The sequence below is a fragment of the Arachis duranensis genome, chromosome 2 (assembly GCF_000817695.3).
Source record: "Arachis duranensis cultivar V14167 chromosome 2, aradu.V14167.gnm2.J7QH, whole genome shotgun sequence".
Taxonomy (NCBI): domain Eukaryota; kingdom Viridiplantae; phylum Streptophyta; class Magnoliopsida; order Fabales; family Fabaceae; genus Arachis; species Arachis duranensis.
In genome coordinates, this window is record NC_029773.3 from 10,255,088 (window position 1) to 10,277,629 (window position 22,542).

Here is a 22,542-nt window from a genome sequence, read left to right on the forward strand (position 1 = left end):
TTTTTTTTGATAATTCTAAAACTTTAATTTTTTAGTCATATAGATTTATTTTTTCGTCACCAAACAAAATATAATTTTTTTAAAACAAACAGTTTTTACACATAGACAATTTGATATTACAATTTTATGAGTTATTAATAAAAATAAATTAAAAATTATTATATTAAATGATAAGTCAAACAATTTTATTAAAACAAAACATGTCTAAAAATTAAAATAAATAATAATTATACACTTATACCGATAAAATTACATCAAAATAAAATCTCTATGTCAAAAAAAAAAAAAAACCTATAAAAAAATGTAATCAAAATTACATCGTCAAAAAATGAACAACTATAAAATTAAATTCCTTGAGATAAAAATTATTATTACATAATCTGATATTTACCCTAATCGTAGATTTTTGCTGCCGCAGCACCACCGATCTCGTTCGAGCGGAGAGAGTGATGGCGGAATTGGATGCTGCTGAGTCAAAAAAACGAAAAAACGGCACAGTTTGTTAGTTAATATATATGCTAAAAATAATATTTTTAAATGTAAAAGATTTGGTAGTATATTTTTGTTTGTTTGTTAGATTATTTAATTGATTAATTTGTTAGGACTAGCTAATATATAGTTTGTTATTCTTTTTTATTTTCACACTTTTTGCACAGTTATATAAACTATATAGCATAGTGTGAAGTTCTTATGATATATCATTCAATTGGAATCATAAAATTCATCATCACAACACTCCTCTCTTTCAGTTTCTTCTCATTCATTCTTTTCTTTCTCATTCTGCTGCAGCCATTTCACTTGCTGCCAGCAACTCTTTTTCACTTTCTCCATTTATTGTTACCATTTTACACAGTTTGAAATGGCGAAGGAAGTGTGCCTTTGCCTTGTGTCGTATGAAAGGTTTTTCGTGATCAAACTAAGCAATTTAAAGAAAGAAGAAGTTGATGTCAAAGATTGGGCTTGTTTGCCTTCACCAAATTTCGATTTGGATTTGGAACTTCCAGAGCATGATCTGTGTCCTTTCGTGTTCGACTCCAAGATCTATTTGGCGACCAGCACGCTGCCTCCAATTCTCAAGGATGAGGAACCCGTTTCCCTGGAGGATCTGAAACCCTGGTTGCCTGGCTGGCCAGTCTATGAATTCAAATTTGAGGAGTGTCGTTTTGGGCGTGCGGAATCACTGGATGATGCACCCCTCCCTCTTTACAAATCAAGCATCGCAAACACGCCAGGCTCGGGCGATGTTTACTTCCATATGAATCTGAAAAGACGGGTCAAAGATTCATCTGGATTTTACGTTCTTTCTCCTGGTTCTAGAGTTTGGAGACCGTTAATGGCTGCTCAGGCCATATGTGACACACATATCTCAAATTGCTTGTTCGTTCTGGATAACAACCTCTTTTTTGAATCCTTCAATGACACAGACTCCTGGTTGTCCCGCTTCGACCCCATAAAAGAGTCTTGGACGGTTGAGCCCTCCTCTCCTAACAATCTTTCCGACTTCATAATTGGTAGGGTCATTGAGGACCCCCCTACTCTTGCTTTTCCCCCACACATTTCTGTGTCCCTTCCCGGTCTTGGCAGCCGCAACTACACCGTTTGCCTTACGCATGAGTTTAAGGAGTTACCTCCTGATATGACACCTTTGGACAAGGTCCTTGCCATTCTCGTTAACCAACAGAGTGGCCATGTCGCATTATATGAATACCTTGATGTGTGTTTTCAAGGTATTCAACCGATGTTGGTACAATGTGGCAGACTTATTTTTGTTGACCTGGGCAACGGGAAGCTGTGTGCAATACTCGCTGGGGATTCTTACTTGTCCGATTCAGAGACGCTCTGCATCTCAGTTTTCACATTGTCCGTGGACTTTACAGCATTGCAACTTGACAGTGGGGCTCCCACTCCTCCCATGGAGCGAGATTTCTTACAAGTCACTGTCCATAGTAAGAGTGTCTACACCATGAACAGAACGAGGCTTGCTAATCATATACGCCACGCCTTTGTTTGGCCACCTACTAAGGGAGGAAGATTTAATCATAGGACAACTCAACCATAGTAACATTTCTTGTTATTTCTTGTGGATTGTTATCATCCTTTGTTGTCATGAATGAACAATGAATTACATATTAATGTCTCTCAGAACTACTATCTTGCTCTATATTCTGTTTAGCTCATCGTACAAAATTCTGTGCTTTTTGAAATATTTGCATTATTGTTCCTGATGATATTAAATGATCAACTCAAAATTCTGTGCTTTTTGGGATATTAAAATTTAGTTTAAAAGTTTGATTTGAGTCATATTTATAATATTACCGATTGATTACATTATTGATTAGAAAATAAGAAAATAATAAGAATGATGATGGAGGGAAAATAATTCAGTCCAGGTTACAAAAAATCAAATCAAGTTTTTAAATGATTGAAAGAAAATAATGATATTATTTTTAATGTCATTCCCGATATGATTTTTTTTTTATTCTATGTTATGAATTTAGGGAGAAAAGTAACATTATCATAATAGGTTATGTTTAACTGAAGTGCTATAAAGGGGTTCAATGAGTCTATTCTTTAAAAGACGATCATTTCTACAAAATATGGAGTAAAGAAATTTACAAGTCTCATTCATATATGATAATGTAGTACTCTGTACAGAGCCCCAAACTAAAACAAAACATAGGGGAGCAAAAAGTTAAGAACAAGAAGTGGAAAGCTAAAATCTAATGGGTGACTTTATCAACATTTTCTTCCAATACATATTTCACATAACCAAACCATTATCTCCAGCACAAGCAACATAGTTTAGTGTAGTGAAATCTATTATTTATTGTACAATGGATTTCAGCTTTGAAAGGCATTTGTGTCATCAAAGGTGTAATTCCCCATGTAAGCACATGTAGTTAATACTATAGGGAAACTTCTGCATGTAAACTTATCTCCACCCGTATCATTTGCCAACAATTAGTATATATTTACTGACGAGACCTGTAAACAGGAACTAACTAATCAAAAAAACAGAAGAGCACATGCTGTCTTTGCTACTCAAATAATTAGATATGAGAGTTCTTTTCATTTGAGATTATGTTTTCTTAATGTTGTCATGCAACTAGTAACAACTCTCTCCTTTCTACTTAATGAGTGTGAGAATACCTGGTCAATTCTATGAGCACGATTTTCGACCTGAATTAGGTCACCTGGAGTCCAGGATTGTTCTACAAAACAAAGATAACTGTGCTTGCAGCAGTTAAAGTTAATCCAACTCCCCAGCTTTAACGGATAGCTGCATGATAACGTGTCACATGAAATCATTATCTCAAGCACAAATACTAACCAATACAACAGAAAAGATGCTTATAACGGAAACACATCGAAGAAATGCACAATGGAAAATACCACCATACCACAGCCGCCTTGATATATATGATCCTTTTCCTGGAAATCTGTAACCAATTGTTGCCTTGATGCACACCGGGTGTACCTCCATCAATCCAGAAGCAACCCACCTTTTTTCTTCTGGAAAATTTCAACGGTTTTTGTAAGTGTTTATAATTTCCAATATAAAAAAAAAATGAGTAAATCGAAATGGTCTTACAAGAAGGCACTCATGTATTGCATTTATCATTGGCTGATCGTGCGCAAATATAAGAAACTTGCAACCTGCCTGTAGTGATCACAACATATTACACATAATAACCACCAATAGCCCACATGAAATAGAAAGATGGAAGCAAGAGAAAACAAAATTGAAGCAATCAAACTTTCAAATTAAGCATACACAATGATTTGGGGCGACTGGAAGATGGATGAAATATAAGAATGAACATATAATCTAGTTTACAGTTCGTGTTTATTTTGGTCACCACTAGACTAGCCAACGTTGACACCAATAATAATTGTGGCATACATATTAAAATGTCATATTGCTGACATTTTCACTACACTGTTCAGCCAATTTAATTCATTCAACCTATGGTCCTACATTAAGGGGCACCGATTGCAATAAAAGCAATAAGAAAAGACCAATTTAACCAACATTGAACATATTTTAAACTATTGGATGACAGAAAACCATGCTTCATGCAAGCACACCAATCAAAGGAGATGGGTGAGAAAATAGAGAAGTTAAGAACCTAACTTGAATTTCTTATAGTACATACAGATGCAGCACTAATCCTTTATTGACATTTTATTGCTTTGAAGCAGTGGAGGGGAGCAATACCTCAATGACAGTTCCGAGATATTCAAGAACAACGGGAATCTTGGCATCTGCAGAATTAGTATATATCTGGAATCGAATATATCATGATTCAGTTTTGATCATATACCAGTCAAAATGATTTAAACTACTCCAATATTGGCCAAGGCCTGAGAAAATGTTGCAGTAAAAACTATAGACCTATCATAGTTCTAGGTAATAAGAAAAACTTCCAAACAAATTGTACAAGTCAAGATTATGTTCAGGGCTTCTTCCATGCAAACCTTGTTAATCAGATTATTTTGAGTATATTTAAGAGATTCAGACTCATCTTTTGATTTGGAAGACTTAATTTTGCCTTTTAGCACCTCCAACTGCAGTATAAAAAAAAAAAAGCTACCAATATTGATTGGATTTTACCACCTCAGAAGCAAACCAAAGATGGAGAGCACATATTACCATTTCCAAGCCAAATAACCTAATTTTAGAAAGAAAAGTTACCACAATCTTACCAATAAAAATTGGTGAGCAAATTTTCGAACCATTTTCAAAGTGGAAGTTTTCGTAAAATACTCATAATCTAAACAACAATCAATTCTCATTAAGATAGAAAATAATAACATCAGTTTCCCAATTAAAAAGAAAATGAAAAATAGAAGAATTATTACCTGAACTTTATAATTAGATATTTCTCCTAGAACCTTCTCTGCTTCTGACAAGGAAGAAAGTGGGAACATCCATAACCTGAAGACTCAAAAATTTTCAAATAACTAAGCCCTCAACAGCCAATCCAGACAACCATGCTAGGATGAACACAGGCACTTATTGCTGGAAGAGAAAGGGGAGGGATATCTTTCTTTTGCATTCCAAGAAACTCTAGGGATTCTCCGAAAAGCAGAAATTATTTACCTGCCATGAAACATGGCCTGTAAAGCATGAGTATACAGGAACTTGTTCAAGGTAAAAGACATAGCCCCTAATTATGGAAAATTCAAATTTTTCGATAGAAATATAAAATTCAATACTCTTGATGAAGTTAGCATGTGAAACCTGGTCATATTGGAATTTCGCTGCAACATGCCCACTGGAATGAAGAAAAAGTTTGACAAAAAACTTCGGCAGTTCTTTAGAAGGCTCATCTGGTTACATATAAAGCCAAAGCAAATGCAACTATATCAACAAATGATATTTCAAAAACCAGAAGAAATTACATCTAAGTTTATAACTTTTTTTTTTGTTTGGAAGATAAATAGAATTAGAGACAAGTAATACAGCACTGAAACAACTGTTAATGTTAAGGTTTCGAAGGAAAGAAGGTTACCCTTTTTTGTCCCTGGTTTCAATGAGGGGGGGTAATGCTCTAGCTCCTTGAGGCAAAGCGTCCACCTGGATTGCAATACAAACACACTATGAGTAGTTCTCCTTCCAAAAACTGAACCACAGAGTACAGGGAAGAATACTAAAAACCATAGTAGCAAACATCTTTTGATTCTTCTGCATTGTTTTCTAACGTTAAAATGAGGCATACACACGCATGAACAACACTTTAACAAAATTACCCCCACACACCAAAAGACAAATTTAACCCAACAAGAGCAAAAAGGAAAGCAAAGCTAGATAAACCCCATGAAGAATACAAAATGGGAAACAACATGAAATGAAGAAAAGATGAAAACTTTACCCTTTGAGGATGGGAATCGGAAATGGGGTTTGGTGGGAAGGGTTGGGAATGGTTGGCAGAAGGTGGTTTTAGAAAATGGTGTTGTTGCAGATTGAATTGTTGAGAAGGAGGGGTAGAAGAGTCGCGAAGTTGAGCAATTTTCTGGAAAGCATCGCGTTCAAGAGAATCGAGTTCTTCTGCCGTCAAGTCCCAGTCATCATCCTCTACCTCCATGATTGCCTTTTGTGAGTGTTGCAAGAAAAATCAAATCAAATTCAACTTTCTTCACCCACTTTGCCCTTGATTTTAAAAATTTCATGACTTGCCTAATAAATTCCTTTAATTTTTTCAAGCTTTTAGATGATATGTAATAAAAAGAGTGTTAATAATATTGATTAAGAAATGAAAATATATTTTTTTTATAAATGAAACCATAAAAAAAATACTATATTTAATTTTTTTTCTATTTATACCAATATGATTATTCTTTGTTTGTTTTGTTCAATCTCAATGTTTGTTATTATTAAGAGAAAAAGAAATGTATTAAGGGTACTATTACTTTTTGGAATATAATTTGTGTGTATAAATAATAGAGAAAAAGATAAATAGGTCTCTGACTTTTTAGCCTGTGAACATTTTGAGAATTTAAAAATATATTTAAGTCACTAACCTCTTTAAAATCTGGTCACATCATTTCCTCCATTTATTTGGATCCGTCAAACCTAATAAAAAAATCTGACATGACTCCCATTATGCTGACCTGATCGTTATGGATGCACATATGGAGAGATAGTTTTCAAAATAGGACAAATTAATCACCTTTCTTCAAAATGACGTCGTTTTGATTCAAATCCTAATTCATCAAATTGAGAGTGAGGGTTGCCATCGTCACCTTCTTCTTCCTCCTCCTGTACTACTACAGCACATCCTTCCTTAAACACTACACGCGCTTCAACGACTTCTTTGTCCTCGGCTCCACGGGGGAATCCATCTTTCTCTCTCTCATCCAGCGATTTTTGATCCCTGTAAGTGTGTATGGATGATTATTTTCTGTAAAATAAATTCTCTACTGTTAAAGCAAACTATTTTAATTTGCTTAATTCACTGATCTGATGGAAACGTATTCACTAATTTTAGTTAAAGCAAACCATTTTTTTCTTTGATCTAAATCTGTTTCATTTTTATAGTTATTGTTTTTATCTGAATATCATTTTGGTAATTTTTTTTTCACTTTGCTCAAATTCTCCCCCTTTATACTAGGTAGAAGACTTGAGTGGAGATTCTTCTTCCCAAATAAAAATATATATGTTGTGGTGGCTATTCATACGATGGATATATAAGCTTGCATAATTGTATTGTTAAGTGTTTTATCACTATTGTAAATAAAGTGAATCCTTAAATGATCATTTTGATTAGGTATTTTACCCTTTTTTTTTCTATGTACATGTATTTATACATGTCTAATTTTCTTATCACAAACTTATTAAAGACTTCTTTTTTTAAGGGATTTTAAATGAATGTTGTGAGCAGGATTTCAATTATGGATTGGAGTTTGTGCTTCTAAAATCATTTAACTTAATGATAGTGTATTGGGTAACCTAGCTAAACAGGCATTGGCTTCTCTAGCATTGCTGATATTGAGATCTCCTTTTTTAATATCTAATTTATTAATGGTGAATTTTTTATTGCATCAAACTTATCCAATAATTTTTCATTGCCTATCTTAGTTGTCATGAAGGAATAACATTATGTATAGTTTGATTTTTTTTTCATTTCTTATTTTAAAAAAATAACAGTTCATGATATTTATTGATTTTTTTTTTAATGTCAATCTTTTTAGTGCCTCAAAACATTCAATTACTTAATACTTTATATCCCTGTTAAGTTCTAACATAGTAACAAATATATCTTGCAAAATCACAATCTAAGCAACTGACTAACCCCAGAATCTTAAAGTTGTCCATGATTTGTATTCATACAAATATGAATAATATCTTTTTTATAATGATTTATGAAGGTTGTGGTAGGCTTAGAGAATGGGGTTGAATCTATGCCTTCTCTTTTATTTACTGTTATGACCCTTTTAAAATAAACTTTTAATTCTGATTCTGTTTGTACTCAGCAGCGAAAATTTATGAGACAATTTATTTTTGTCTCATGAATATCAGAAAATAGAACACAGCAGAGAAGAAAAAAGCTAACACTAGCATGTATCCTGGTTCGGTTGCCTTGTGCTATGCAACCTACGTCCAGTCTCCTCCACAACAATGGAAGAATTTTCACTATAGTTAACAGTATTATATACACCAATTATACAGGATTGACACAATCCTTTCACACTCAAGTTCTAACCTAACTTGACATTGGCTATGCTAATACCTAACTATTCACTCTTAGTACTAACCAACTAAGAAAGGGATACCTCACAGGTACAAGATACAAGACACAAGCATACCTAACGAAATCTGAAAATAACTCTAGGCTTTTCTCTCAAGTGTATCACTCAACCTTTTTCCACTCATGGCTTTTACTTGAACTTTCTCACAATGCATTTTCTCACAAGAAATTACAGAAAGATAAACATAGAAAAGTACATCACAATCTGTAAAGCATGAAGGAGATTGACTTCATCAACAGCCACTTCGCTATGTGCAAAACTAGATTTGCAAACCTCAGCTTGAGTTCTTCAGTATTGGCCAAATGCTTCTTTGAAAGAAAGCATTATCCAAGTAGAGGAACTTCCTTTTCAGAACACAACTCTCAAACTCTGGTTTTCTTTCCTTGGCTTCTGAATGAGCAAAAAGTCTTTTTTTTTTATCTCCTTGTATGTTACTAGGTTCTTCTTCCTAGGTCAACTCCTTGAGCCTTGAGCTTCACCAACCCACATATTTACTTTTTCTCATTAAACCTTAGAGTAGAAACTTTGCTTCTGACTTCTCCATCTTGATCGAAAGCTATAAAGCAGCAACTATAAAAGTCTTCCAATGGTCAACTTGATCTTAGCCCTTGAAAACCAACTTGGTCCCCAAAACATGTTTGAGACCGTGGATTTACAGCAGAGAGGAACAGAAATCCTCTTTTCTATATAGCTCAAAACGGAGATACAGAGAGTTGAAGATGAAGAGAAGAAAGTGTGTTGCATGTATGAGAAAATGGATTACCTTTAATCTTTTGATCTTTTCTTGATATGGCTTGAAATGGTTGATTAGACCTTATTACTCCTCTTTGCTTAACTTTCTCTTTCCTTCTTCTTTCATGACTAGCTTAGGGACTAAGTTCTCTTTCTTACTTTTTCTGAGTTCAGTGATTTGACTGAGACAGGCAAGAAAGGAACGTTGCTTTGGAAGTAATGAGAGAGAGTGAGGACTTCAATCTTGTATGAGAAGTTTTGTGGGATCAACTTGGATTTATGGACATGGGTTTGGATCGGGTTTGATTTGCTTGGCCCGTTGGTTCCTTTTTTTGTTTCTTTTGGACTCCACTTGATCAACCAGCCCATTAGCCTTGATGTTTTTATTTTCATTTCAAATTGGGTTGCTTGATTTAATTTTGGCCTGCAACAATTTATAAATAATTAGCAACATATAATTATTAACACTTAATACTAATTATTTATTTTATCCAAAAATAATGTTTATTATAACTAATTAATTTAGTTAATTTCTTAACTCAAACTCAACAATTTAGATGACTTAATAGCATTCACCACCTCCTTAGCCTTCTGTGTTTTTAGTCATTGAGAGTTTGGAGAGTGTTGAAACCTATGGTGTTAATTAATTGCTTGCTATATATTTGTGTGTGTAACAATGCCATGGGTGCTACGTTGAACATACTAACAAATAATAATATTGTAAAGTATATTGAGTCTTTTGATATATGTAATAAGTTGGTGGTCTCCTTTTGGGTTAACTCCCCTATTCTTAAACAATAAACATTGAATTTCTGGTGTCGTGATTGACCTACAATTTGTTTCAAACATTTTATTGTTGAATAGTTTACTGTATTTGTCTTCTCTTAATTATATTGCTGATTATTTTATTTTTTTCAAGTCTTATGTAATTTCTTAAACATGAAAAATTTGAAGTTCTAATTGACCTGCAATTAAAATTTTAAGTTTCTCTAATTATTTGTAGGAAAAATAACAGGCAAAAGTGAAGAAAAGGATTGACAAATGTGTACAAGAAAAAACAGATGTTGGAATTTGCTTCTTTATGTTTGCTTATAAGAGTTTGATTGGAACTATGTTAATATAATTATCCAAAATTTAATTAGCAATTTTTTTCTATGCCTCAACATCAATGATTTTTGAAATTTTTTTTATGCTAGAATAATATATTTTATGATAGAATTCTATATCTTTTGCTGAATATGCCGAGTTAAAGAAGAAAAAATTTCTAAAGTAAAGACCGTGTTAACCAATTATAGTATATATATATATATGTTTAAGTAGAACAAAAATATTAATTTTGTTATATCAATTACTGTGTTAAGTATTTGCACATCTTAATTGCTGCTTTTTTTTTTTATTGGAATCATTATGCTAATGAAGTTATACGAAGAATGTGTATAATTTTCCGAGAATATATTATTAATTTATGTGATTAATAGTTAGAATTTTGTTTGAGGTATTTGAGCAAGTCTTATTCGATATAAATTTGAGGAAATACTTTTAATTTTTTTCTTTTTTTGTACAACAAAATGACCTATTAGATATGCTAAAAACATATTATTCATAGAATATTCACTAAATGATAACTTATGAATAAAATAAAAATATGTAACAAATTAAATAAATTATAAGTAAAATATTAAATTTAATAATTGAATAATAATAAAATTTGAAATTTATATTATATGATATTTTATAAAAAAATTACAATAAAAAGGTAGGCTTAATGCATTATAGTTTTATATAAAAATGCATAAAATAACATATATTTGTACTAAATTTTAGAGAAATATTAGGGGTAATATTTTAGAGTTTAATTTAGACCGATACTTTTTTTATACTATTAAAATTTTATAATGAACTTAATACATAATATTTAAAGTGTAAGCCAAGTATACTTATTTATTTTTATAAATTTAACTAAAATATACTCTAGAATTTACTAATAAAAAAGTTATTAAAAAATACAAATAAAATATTAACTATTATTAAAGGAATTAAGCATTCTAAATTTATATATTGAACTTTTATAATTTGATTAACATTAACTACTCAATTCATATATATACTAATTAAATTAATTCTTTTGTGAACCTTTAATATAATATTACGTTTGCTGTTGCAACTTGCAACAATAATAAGGTGTAGAAAAATTCACTTAGATATTGGTCTATTTGGTATTAAATTTTATTAAAGCTTCCAATTTTATTCGAAGTCTGAAATAATTTGTATATGCTAATTAAATTTTATTCCAATTTTATAAATTTTTTTAAATTATTTATTTTTTGCACATTATTTATATGTGTCTTGTGTATGTTTGATATACAAAATATTAAGGATGATGTACTTCAGAAAACATTTTTATAGTTGTATTAACACTATTTACACGATTTTTCGGTAGGTTTTGATTAAGAAAAAATGTTGCGAACTATTTATGGTAGTGACCATTATGATAATTTGTTCCCAACTTTTGGTGTTAATGATTAGTTTGTAATTTTGAATTTGGCAATACAGTTGTAGTAAAAGTAAATATACTTTTAAGTATGTGTTTGGATTAGAGTTAGTCTCGAGTTTGAATGAAGGTGATTTTGTAAAATTGATTTTGGATAAAAGTGAGTTTGTGCTAACATAACTTATGTTTGGCAATTTTATACTAAAATTGATTTTGATAAAATAAAATTGTTTGGATAATATTAGTTAAAATCACTTTTAGATAGATAATTAGTTAATTACTAAAAAAATATAATATTGAATTCTAACTTTTTACTAATTATGTTTTTATTATTATTTATGATTAATTTTTTATTTAATTTATTACTTTCAATAGGAACAATAATACATATTATAACTGTTCATACACTGGTCCAATAGTAAAGGCCTAGGTCCAAACAAAAGGCCTAATCCCACGGATTGAGTCTCACCCGGCACCGACCTTCGTCTTACGAAGTCGGCACTCACCACGACCTGTTCTAAAGAAGTCGGGAACGAGGGTTAGCTGGCAGATAAGCACTCATTCAGATGGGTAACTGCCCCTAAAATCTCTCTAACCACTTCCAGTATCCATATCTTAACCTCCCCAAGATAAAGGGACGGTTAACACCCTAAAAAAGTCGCACTACTCCAACGGTGGTTATTGGTTCACCACTATAAATACACTGACATTCCTCAGGTATCTCTAAGTCCCAATACTCTCTAAATCTGCTTAACCCCATGCTGACTTAGGCATCGGAGTGTCTTTGCAGGTACCACCCCCCATTCTTTCACATACAAAACTCGGAGGCGGCTCCCAAACGCAAACCAAGTCGGAGACCACACTCCTCTAACGCTTAGGCCTCACAAACAAGCCCAACCACCATCCGGTTCTAGGTAAGCCCCGGAACATTGGCGCCGTTGCCGGGGAACCGAGAGGTCAACTAGTGATGGCGGACAGATCCCCCGAAGAGGGTCATGTGGAATCAGATTCTGAACAAGAGAATCTGGACACCGGAAACAATGACGCAGACTTGACCCTTCACCAGGAAACCAACGATCAGCACAGAGAAGGTACCTCCGGAGTCAAAAATCTGAAGGCGAATTCTTCAGAAGGGCGTGACTCGGAGAAAGATGGACCATCCCACGCAACTAAACTCATGGGATTAGTCCACGTCCACCAAAGTCGCTTGGAACAGTTAGAACAGGAACGGGAGCGACAAAGGGAGACTGAGAAGAACCTAAAAGAGGAGATGGAACGACGAAAAGAGTTAGAAAGAAAAATCTTGAAGTTGGAATCCTCCCTCAAAGGCCGGAACTCCCGCGACGAACGAGAAGAACCGCCCATAGGAGGGGAAGACCCTTTCAGCGAGGACATCATGAGGGCAAAAGTTCCAAGGAACTTCAAAAGCCCCATATGGACCTCTATGACGGAACCACGGATCCAAAGCATCACTTAAGCAATTTCAAAAGTCGGATGTACCTGGCTGATGCTTCCGACGCTACGCGATGCAAAGCTTTCCCAACTACCCTATCGAAAGCAGCGATGAAGTAGTTCGACAGCCTCCCTCCGAGGTCGGTCACCAGTTTTGAAGACCTCTCAAGGAAGTTTTTGATGAGGTTCTCTATCCAGAAAGACAAAGTGAAACATGCGCCAAGCCTCCTGGGAATAAAACAGGAGGTCAGAGAATCCTTACGAGCCTATATGGAAAGGTTCAACAAAGCATGTTTAGAGATCCAAGACCTGCCCACCGAGGCAGTCATAATAGGGTTAGTCAATGGGCTTAGAGAAGGTCCCTTCTCACAGTCCATATCCAAAAGACACCCCATCTCGTTAAGTGATGTACAGAAAAGAGCTGAAAGGTACATCAACATGGAGGAGAATGCTAAACTGAGAGATCCGAGTTGGCGACCCGGATACCTTCCCTCAACAAAAGAGAGGGAGAGGGAGCCCAGGAAAAAGGAAGAACTCGGCCTCGATAGACCAATGAAATATCACTCTTATACTCCTCTAAAGGTTTCTATAGTGGATGTATACAGAGAATTTTCAATACCGAAAGGCTGCCACCTCCCAGACCCATTAAAAATAAAAAATGGGGGGCCGCAGCGACTACTGTGAGTACCATAAAATATATGGCCACTCCACAAATGACTGTTACGACCTTAAAAATGTGATAGAAAAGCTGGCTAGAGAAGGTCGGCTTGACAGATATCTCATTGAAAGGTCGGACAGTCATGAGAAGAGAAAGCGAGACGATATGGATAGAAGAGACTCACCACCGCAGACTCCGGAGAGACATATCCATATGATCTCAGGAGGGTTTGCGGGAGGGGAACTCACCAAATCCTCTCGTAAAAGGCATCTCAAGAGAGTCTACCAGGTCAGAGGAGAATCATCCGACCTCCCTACCATTTCATTCACAAAAGAATATGGGCAAGGAATAATCCCTGGACACGATGATCCAGTGGTAATAACTATGATCCTAGCAAATGCCCATCTCCATAGAACCCTAGTAGACCAAGGAAGCTCAGCGGACATCCTTTTTAAGCCCGCTTTTGACAAACTAGGGTTGGAGGAGAAAGAATTAAGAGCTTACCCCGATACCTTATACGGATTAGGCGACACGCCAATAAAGCCACTGGATTTTTGCCCCTCCACACCACTTTTAGAAAAGGGAAAAAATCAAAAACTCTGAGTATAGACTTCATAGTTATCGATGTAGGGTCAGCATATAATGCTTTAATCAGCAGAGCTACCCTTAATCGACTCGGAGCGGTGGTATCCACTCCCCACCTTTGTATGAAATTTTCGACCCCAGCGGGGATAGCAACGGTAAGGGGAAATCAGAAATTGGCAAGGAAATGCTACAATGAAAGCCTAAACCTGAGAGGAAAAGGCAGAGAGATTCACACAATAGAACTCGGTGGTGCAAGGGCTAGAGAAGAGTTGCAACCACAGCCGGGAGGAAAAACCGAGGAGATACAGGTAGGCGAAGAGGAAGAAAAAAAATACTCACTAGGAGCCAACCTAGGGGAAACCCTAAAACAAGGGTTGACTAAGCTTCTAAGAGACAACTCCGATCTCTTTGCCTGAAAGGCCTCCGACATGCCCGGGATAGACCCCGAGCTCATGTCCCACAAACTCTCGGTCTATCCGGGGTCCCGACCCATGCAACAAAGAAGGCGCAAGCTCGGCCCAGAACGAGCCCTGGTAGTAGAAGAACAAGTACACGCTCCTAGAAGCCGGCTTCATCAGAGAAGTCAAGTACCCAACATGGCTAGCCAATGTAGTGCTGGTCAAAAAACAAAATGGCAAATGGAGAATGTGCGTCGACTATACCGACTTAAATAAGGCATGTCCTAAGGACCCTTATCCACTACCAAGTATTGATACCCTAGTAGACTCCAGCTCGGGGTATCAATACTTGTCGTTCATGGATGCCTACTCGGAGTATAACCAAATCCCGATGTATGAGCCAGACCAGGAAAAGACATCCTTCATCATGCCCAAAGCAAATTTTTGCTATGTGGTCATGCCATTTGGGTTAAAAAATGCAGGGGCCATATACCAAAGGCTGATGAACAAAGTGTATGCTCCCCACCTTTTGAACAAAGTGTTTGCTCCCCAACTTGGGAGCCTAATGGAAGTATACGTCGACGACATGCTGGTGAAATCCAAGAAAAAAGTCAACCTCTTGTTAGACCTCTCGCGAGTCTTTGACACCATAAGGTTACACGAGATGAGACTAAATCCCGCAAAGTGAGCCTTCGCGGTAGAGGCGGGAAAATTTCTAGGGTTCATGCTGACACAAAGAGAGATTGAAGCCAATCCCGATAAATGTAGAGCTATCCTGGAAATGAAAAGCCCGACCTGTTTAAGAGAGGTCCAGCAGCTAAATGGTCGACTCGCAGCCCTCTCCAGATTCTTGGCAGGATCAGCACTAAAATCCCTTCCACTGTTCTCCTTATTGAGAAAAAGGATGTCAATTCGAATGGACTCCTGAATGTGAGGAGGCATTTCAGGAGTTCAAAAGATTCTTGAGCCAACCTCCGATTCTGACCCGACCTGTAGCTGGAGAAGACCTCGTCCTATATTTATCTGTAGCAGACAAGGCTGTCGCGTCAGCCCTGATAAGAGAAGATGAGGTCGGCCAACACCCAGTATATTTCCCAGTGTATTTCATCAGCAAAGTTCTACAAGGACCCGAGCTAAGATACCACAAACTAGAGAAGTTTGCCTACTCCTTAGTAGTAGCCTCACGAAGGCTACAGCCTTACTTTCAAGCTCATACAGTAAGAGTCCGCACGAACCAACCCATGAAGCAAATCCTCCAAAAAACGGATGTCGCAGGGAGAATGGTTCAATGGGCAATAGATCTCTCCGAGTTCGACTTGAGGTATGAAACTCGGACGGCGATTAAAGCCCAGTGCCTCACCGACTTCATCGCAGAATACGCAGAAGATCAAGAGGAAAAGCCAACTACATGGGAACTCTATGTAGATGGATCCTCAAATAAAACAGGAAGCGGTGCAGGCATAATATTGGTGGATGAAAGAGGAATCCAAATAGAGGTTTCCCTCAAATTTGAATTCCCAGCTTCAAATAATCAGGCCGAGTATGAAGCCTTGATTGCTGGATTGAAGCTGGCAGAGAAAGTCGGTGCTACAAAGGTGATGATATACAGCGACTCACAAGTGGTGACCTCCCAGATAAGTGGAGAGTATCAGGCAAAGGACCCAAATATGAAGAGGTACTTGGAAAAAACTCTGGAATACCTTGGACGCTTTGTGGAAACTGAGGCCAAACACATAACTCGGGATCTGAATAGCAGAGCAGACGCCCTATCCAAGCTAGCAAGTACCAAGCCAGGAGGGAATAATAGAAGCTTGATCCAGGAAACTCTCCAGGAACCCTCCGTGGTAAAAGAAGACAAACAAGAGGTCCTTGAGGTAGCCGGTTCAAACCTCGGATGGATGAACCCCTTGGTCGAATACATGAAATTCGACATCCTTCCCAAAGAGGAAAAAGAGGCCAAGAAAATTTGGAGGGAAGCACAACATTACACTTTGGTGAGAAATATTCTCTACAGAAGGGGGATATCAACACCATTGTTAAAGTACGTACCGACCTCAAGAACCACCGAGGTGTTAGAGGAAGTTCACAGTGGGATCTACGGAAATCATCTCGGAGCAAGGTCACTAGCAAGGAAAGTGATTCGAGTTGGATTCTACTGGCCGACCTTGCAGAAAGATGCCACAGAATTTGTGAAAAAGTGTCAACCATGTCAGATGCATGCAAATTTCCATGTGGCTCCCCCGGAAGAGCTCATCAGTATCACTTCTCCTTGGCCCTTTGCAAAATGGGGAATGGATTTGTTAGGTCCTTTTCCCCAAACGCCAGGACAAGTCAAATACCTGATCGTGGGAATAGATTACTTCACAAAGTGGATAGAAGCAGAACCATTAGCCACCATCACCGCTCAAAGAAGTCGGAGGTTCCTCTACAAAAATATCATCACAAGATATGGGATACCTTATTCCATTACTACAGATAATAGAACCCAGTTCATCGACTCTACCTTTAGAAGCCTAGTAGCCAGTATGAAAATCAAACACCAGTTCACCTCGGTAGAACATCCGCAAGCCAATGGACAAGCCGAGGCAGCCAACAAAATCATACTGGCAGGACTGAAGAAAAGATTACAAGATGCAAAAGGAGCCTAGGCTAAGGAGCTCCCGCAAGTGCTATGGGCTTACAGGACAACCCCCCAATCTGCCACTGGAGAAACGCCCTTCCGACTAGTCTATGGCGTAGAAGCCATGATACCAATAGAAATCAATGAACAAAGCCCAAGGGTGACTCTCCATGACGAGATCAGGAACATACAGGGGCACAAAGAGGAGCTCGACCTGCTCCCCGAAGTTCGAGAGCAAGCCCAGATAAGAGAAGCAGCGTTGAAGCAAAGGATGACTAGAAGATACAACAAAAAAGCCATTCGAAGAACATTCACCCCAAATGACTTAATCTTGATCAGAAACAACATTGGAGTCAACAAATCGGGGGAAGGAAAGCTCGCTGCTAATTGGAAGGGACCATACAAAGTCAATGAGGCCTTAGGAAAATGTTATTATAAAGTGACCGACTTGAACGGCACCGAGTTACTGAGGTCGTGGCATGCTTGTAATATGAAAAGGTACTACAGTTAAAAGCGAACTCTACTTCCTGTTGTACTCTTTTCCCAACTTCATGATTTTTTCCCAAAATCAAAGGGTTTTTTCTAGAGAAGGGTTTTTAACGAGGCATCATAGTAGGGGCTAAGGGAAATAGGTTGGCAAAAACCTTTAGTAGCAATAAAGTACCTCCCCAATAAATAAAGATCTTTTTATTTTACAAATATCTCTTATAAATTCCTTTCTGTTTTCTCTTTCTTTCGACGAAACGCGCCGACTTAAGCTCGACAAAACGTGAAAATCCCATGAACCGACCTAGATGGTCGTCAGGATAAAACGACGAGGTACAAGTCAGTGTAAAGAGGTTATAGAAGTTGATCGTGATAAACTCGGAAACATACCGACTCATAAATCGAAATGAGAAACCGAGTAAAACAAAAACGAATCACAAACGTAGCCTAATACATAAGAGCTCAATAAAATAACGTTGAGTGCAAGGAATAACCAAAAAGAGATCAAAAAACCTAGGAGAAAAGCTTAAAAGCTGTCCTAAAGAAAACCTTGAAAACAAGGCTTAAAAAGACAGACAAGCCAAGAGCTTTCAGAAAAGATCAAGGGAACTTCCGAAAATCAAAACCAGAAAAGTACGCACGCATAAGGTAACTTAAACCCTTATCCAAAAAAGGGTATTTTTTGTTAACTTAAAACCCTTATTAAAAGGGTATTATAAAATGTTTTGTTTACAGCCTTAAAAGGCCAAAAAGAAAATTGTTCAGTAAACCACCAACAAACAACAAATAAAAGAGTTTAAAAAAGAGGGTGGGACCCACAAGCCGGGCCCCCATATAGCCAACAAAATCATTTTTTCAGAGGAGTAGACGGATCACCACCAGAAGGAGTAGTAGGAGCAGCATCAGAACCAGGGAGAGAGGCATCCATAGGAGATGACGAGGAAGTCGGAGGAACTACGGAAGAGCTCAGAACTTCTTTTGGGCGAAGAGGGGACTCAATGATCATCTGCCCCCGAGTCTTCAATTCTGACTCGGAAACGATCACGGGAGCAGGGGGATCCACTATGGCACCGTCGATAACGACTTTGTCAGGATCCAAAGGAGAAAGATCCAAGTCAGGAGCGATGACTCCGACTTGCTCCTTGAAAATCCTCCAAGCCTCCTCGGCCCCGTCAGCAATCGAGTCCTCCAACTCGGCATATGCATTCCGAGAATTCAGCAGATCCTTCCTCACAGACACAAGATCTTCAAATAAACTTTGATAACTCTCCTGTGCTGTTTTCCTCAAGCCCACCTCCATGTTGCATTGGGCTTGCAACTTACTCTCCTTCTCCCGGAGGCTATCTCTCTCCTCCCTCAGCTTGGCGACTTCCTCCTTCAACTCCCTCTCATGCTCTTGATATATAAGAAGCCTTCCTTCCAGCTCTTCAACTTTCGAGGTTAAACCCAAAGAGTTAAGAGGAGTCTTCTCAAAAATATCTAAGAGTTTACCACAAACACCCGCCGCCCTGAGACTCTCCTCAGCCAGAGTGGTAAGGTGGTTCCGAACAGAAACATCATCCATACTTATACGAGTATGGGGGTAGATATACTTTCGGACGAATGCAAGAGCATCCGCTTTAACCTCACCTTCAAAAGAAGAGCTAGACTCTAAAGTTTTGCGCTTCTTCTTCTCTGGCTCAGGAGGAGGTCGGGCGGAGAGGAGCGGCTTAGATGAAGCTGAAGAAGAAATCACAATGGGCTGAGAAGGAGTCCTCGTATTCCGGAGAGGAGGAGGAGGAGGAGAGATAATCGCCTTGGTACCACCAGTTCTGGCTCGAGACCTTGCCTTGGCCTCCTGGACTCTCTGGTAAGATTCCTGAGTGTTCTTCTTCGCCATCTCTGCAAAAACAAGTAAGTAACTAAAAGTCAAACAAGTCGGTACAAGAAATCACGAGTCGGAAGCAAATTAGAAAAACAAAAGCTACCTAGTTGCGTCTGGATAAAAGTCGGAGACCCCTGGAGGAATTTCTTAGTGTCCAGATACGGGGCCCTCCCCCACACTTCTCGGAAGAACCCCACAACGGCCGCCTCCACTTCGTCTAGGTCGTCCAGACCATATTTCTCACAGAGGGAGGCCTCCAACCAATACAGGGGAAAGCGAGGAGAAGAACTCTCGTCCAAGAAAAAGGGGTGGTGACCCTCTACAGCTTGAACTTTGAAAAAATAATTTTTAAAGTCATGGAAGGATTCGTCAAAAAGGGTGAAAACTCTCCAACCTTGTATGGCCCGGAAAGACACCCACTGTTGCTTATTATTTAGCCCACTAAAGGGTTTGGTCATATGAAAAAGATAGAAAAAAATCTTCAGAGAGGTCGGGAACTCCAAAGCTTGGCTGATAAATTGATAAATTTTCAAAAAACCCCAAGAGTTAGGGTGAAGCTGAGTAGAGGCAACTCGGCAGTGACGCAACACAGACATCTCAAAATTTGAAAAAGGAAGAAAAACACCCAAACGGGTGATCATACACTCATACATAAAGAAAAAATGAGGGGCCGCTTCATTGACCCTCCCAAAGCAAACCTGGTCTTCTGGGCCCGGGACTACCAACTCATACTTCGGCTCATCCACCTCAGAAGTACAAATTCTGTGGCGAGTACGAAGGTGGGTGATAAATTCAGTATCGACCGAAGGTTCCTCCCCTAAGACTGTAACATCAACCCACTGGGAAAGGATATCTACGGAAGACATTTCTTTTCTTAAAAGGTGACAAAAACCTACAAGGGAAAAAGAAAAGAAAAATAAAAAAAAAGCACGGTCTCTAAAGGGAGGGAATACGGAACCAAACAGAAATCTACAAACCAACCTATCTATTTACAAAATAAAGGCATGCAAATAGAAAGCATGTTACAGAAGAGGAAAAAGCTAACCTTTATCTGAAAATCAGGATTGGGGGAAGTAAAGGCCTTCGAACACAAGAATGCAGCACGAACAAATGAAGAAGAAATTTGAAAATCGCAGAAACGAAACAACGAAAGAGAGGGAAAGTATTTATAAACATGCTAGGGGCACAATGGTAAAAGCGGGGCAGTCATTAATGAGAATGCACCGTTACCAAGACCATCAATCCCTACGCACATCCCTAACGGACGCGACGTTTGATTAGACGTAACTGTCAGAACCAAAAGGTCACGAAGAGTCACGTCAGTTTCAGACCATCACGTCGGTCCTCCAACAAGTCGGCTACGACCCCGAGTAGAATACTCGAACCCAAATCTTGAAAAGAAAATTGGGCTCGAGTAGGGGCACTGTTCATACCCTGGCCCAATAGTAAAGGCCCAGGTCCAAACAAAAGGCCTAATCCCACGGATTGAGCCTCACCCGGCACCGACCTTCGTCTTACGAAGTCGGCACTCACCACGACCTGTTCTAAAGAAGTCGGGAACGAGGGTTAGCTGGCAGATAAGCACTCATTCAGATGGGTAACTGCCCCTAAAATCTCTCTAACCACTTCCAGTATCCATATCTTAACCTCCCCAAGATAAAGGGACGGTTAACACCCTAAAAAAGTCGCACTACTCCAACGGTGGTTATTGGTTCACCACTATAAATACATTGACATTCCTCAGGTATCTCTAAGTCCCAATACTCTCTAAACCTGCCTAACCCCATGCTGACTTAGGCATCGAAGTGTCTTTGCAGGTACCACCCCCCATTCTTTCACATACACAACTCGGAGGCGGCTCCCAAACATAAACCAAGTCGGAGACCACACTCCTCTAACGCTTGGGCCTCACAAACAAGCCCAACCACCATCCGGTTCTAGGTAAGCCCCGGAACAATAACAAAGTAGAATAATAAACAATGAACAAGAATTATAATAATAAATTTTACAATGTCAAACCCAAAAAATATTCTATAATTTTTTTAGTCTTAGTATTCTTTTATTTAGTATTATATTGGACCGTAAAATTTTATTACTTATGATTTCATTATTATATATGATTAGTTTTTTATTTACTTTATCATTTTTAATAAGATTAATAATTCATATTATAACAGAATTGTAATAACAAATTTAATAAAAAAATCAAAATATAAAAAAATACTAAAATCTGAAAAAAATTTAAAATATTTGAAATGACTTGAAACAAATTTAAAAATTATTTTAGAAAAAATCAATAATGATCATCAAAGGTTAACGCACGTTGAAGTGAACGCAGAAGTAACAATTTTTTGCTTCCAGTAAATGCGCTTTTAGGCTGCAAAAATCACTTCTGGGGTTAGAGGAAAAAGGTTGCCAAACATCAAAAAGCAACGTTCAGAGAACTTCAACGCACTTTTATCCTCTTCAACGCGTTTGCCAAACACACCCTAAGTAGTTGAAGAAATGAAAAATCATAATGTTTTACATTTTTTTAAAATGTATTTAAAGAGGGTTATTCAAGTACAATTTTTCAACTAAATTCTACATTTTTATAGCTTTTAATATGGTTGATGATCAACTATGTGACCTATATCTTGCTGATTAATAATGTGAGATATATCAATATGAAATATATCAGCGATGTAGATTTAATATAAATTTATTTCATTTTTACTCATTAATATTCTGTGCCTGTTAAGAGTTTTAGTAGTGTACTATAACCTTTCTTTAGTTAATTTATAAAAATAATAAACTACCTCTGGCTTAAGACATGTCTTTGGATAACTTTTAAAATTTTAATTTTAGTTTTCAACCTTTTGCTTAGTAATGCTTTAATTTTAATAATTTTTAAACTCTAGTAATATAGCATATTTATGGTTCTTTTATTTAATTTTTATATAATAAAAAAGAAGCTAAGTTTTAATTAATTTCATATGTAGTTATGCATGACTCTATATAAAC

The 22,542-nt window shown here is 37.3% G+C and overlaps 1 long non-coding RNA gene across 3 annotated transcripts; it reads right to left on the minus strand.

Moving 5' to 3' along the window:
• Positions 1–2,603: 2,603 nt before the first annotated feature.
• On the minus strand, positions 2,604–6,189 carry LOC107473481 (uncharacterized). 3 transcript variants are annotated; one of them, XR_008005974.1, is made up of 9 exons: positions 5,877–6,189; positions 5,517–5,581; positions 5,246–5,334; positions 4,864–5,104; positions 4,220–4,569; positions 3,593–3,661; positions 3,402–3,513; positions 3,151–3,280; positions 2,604–2,985 (listed from the first exon to the last, which is right to left on the minus strand). It is a non-coding gene; the product is annotated as an uncharacterized LOC107473481 (long non-coding RNA). The 3 variants fall into 3 exon arrangements; XR_008005976.1 differs by having other exon boundaries at positions 4,220–4,365; positions 4,864–4,939; positions 5,877–6,186; XR_008005975.1 differs by having other exon boundaries at positions 4,220–4,285; positions 4,864–4,939; positions 5,877–6,184.
• Between the last annotated feature and the right edge of the window lie 16,353 nt (positions 6,190–22,542).